This window comes from Xyrauchen texanus, chromosome 4, assembly GCF_025860055.1.
Source record: "Xyrauchen texanus isolate HMW12.3.18 chromosome 4, RBS_HiC_50CHRs, whole genome shotgun sequence".
NCBI lineage: Eukaryota > Metazoa > Chordata > Actinopteri > Cypriniformes > Catostomidae > Xyrauchen > Xyrauchen texanus.
The window spans coordinates 57,086,913-57,088,816 of NC_068279.1; the positions used below are offsets into that span (position 1 = coordinate 57,086,913).

Below are 1,904 nucleotides of genomic sequence, written 5' to 3' on the forward strand. Positions count from 1 at the left end.
CCCTGGTCCCTTCATTTCTCTTTTAAAATCCATTCTCGTTCACACCATTTTGTGATCACTTAAAGTTGTTTCTTTATAAAACACTCCATCAATAAAACATTCCAAATTCCTGGTGCTTAAAAAGTAGTCTATTCTAGTTTGACACATAAAATTCCCCACCAGCTGTCTTGTATATTCCTTATTTTTTCCATTTCTCTCCCTCCACACATCATGTTTTTCTCCTCCAATGACCTTAACTCCTTTCTACCCTCATCCGATTTAAAAATCATTCCATTTGCCATGTCCATTTTACTAAAAACAGTGTTTGACACAGAAATTCTGTGTCATCTAGATTTTTAATTTCACACATCTTTCCTTTTAATCATCAATCCTTCATCCAGCTTTTCAATATCTTCCTTTTCAAATGTGATTTCGTATTCTTTCATAATTTTGGGTCTTACCGCTAATATGCTTGTCACATCCATCTTGTCTTTCAATGCTTGAATTATATCCTCTGCTTTTCCTTCTTGTACTGCTGCCAAATCCACTACAACCGTTGCTTCTTTAGTGTAGGATCTTTTGTATCTCTTTTCAGGGCCATATTTTCCCTTGTTTTTTTTTTCCAGTCCTGTTTCTGTTTGCCGCCATGTTCCTCTTGCCAAGTCCATGTCTGTTGCCATAAATCTGTCCATTTTTAAACAAAAAAGAAAAAAAACACACAAAAACAGTGTTTAAACTCCCCCCAAACAGCATGTGCTGCTGGGAGGAATTAAACAAATAAAGACAAAAACAAAAAAAAAGACTAAACACTGATAAAAATAAAAACCGATTTAAACACAAAACAAAAATAAACACACTGAGTGTTTGGTGAGCCTCTCTCACCAACTGCTCACTCCAAACTGCCAACTCACTTCCTGTTTGCTCTATAGCACCCTCAGGGTGGTGTGGCCGTAAGCGACAGTAGCTGCTACCAACAGGCTAATTAAAGCTCTACTGCTTTCTGGAGGAGACAAGATAAATTAGCAGGCTGTCCTTTGCCACAGAGAAAGCTAAATGAAAGAAAATCAATCAAACAACCAATTTCCAAGGATAGATAAATAAATAAATCCCAGTTGAGCCAGTTAAAACAAACAAGGAAAAGAAAAAGCTTACAGCACCTGGTTTTCCAAGGCAGTCTCCCATCCAAGTACCAACCAGGGCCAACACTGCTTAGCTTCCGAGATCAAATGAGCTCAGATGTGCTCAGGGTGGTATTGCCGTATACGACAGGAACCGCTACCAGCAGGCTATTTAAAGAAAGCACACTGCACACATCCTTAAGCTGCTCTCCCATCATTGACACATGTCTTGTATTGCAGCTCTAAAAAAGGAACAACAGACCCTTTCCTCTCAGACATTGTCTATTTTTATTTATTTTTCTTGTTGAAAAGGTAAGTGCCTCCTCTCTCCTCATTCAATTTCAAAGGAGTCAGCCACAATACCTTTTTCTGCAATACCTGTGTCATAGCATCCATGTGGTTTGCTAAAAGAGGGCATACTCAGCTGCACAATGAAATGCTTAACACGTAATAATAAGCCAGTGGCCAAAGAAAACTCTTCTCTACTTAAAAAATGACTATGGGCAATTCCATTAATCACGTCCAGCTTCCAAAAAGTCTTTCCTTTCTATCACATGGTTACTGGCAGATTGTTGTGATGTACATTTCCCAAAAGGCATGTCCTCTTCCATATGTAACTTCTCAGTTCACTTCTCATTCCAAAGTGTGGTCTTGTATGGCTATCAAGAGTTATATTTATATTTAACTTGGAAGTAGTTCTTGCCTCCAATGGAACTAATGGAAATTCCGATAATCATGTCTAGCTTCCAAAAAGTCTTTCCTCACTATCACATGGTTACTATTTGATTGTTGTGATGTACATTTCCC

The 1,904-nt window shown here is 38.2% G+C and overlaps 1 pseudogene; it reads right to left on the bottom strand.

The window, feature by feature from the left end:
• Nucleotides 1–1,124: 1,124 nt before the first annotated feature.
• Nucleotides 1,125–1,243, bottom strand: LOC127643330 (uncharacterized; annotated as a pseudogene).
• Between the last annotated feature and the right edge of the window lie 661 nt (nt 1,244–1,904).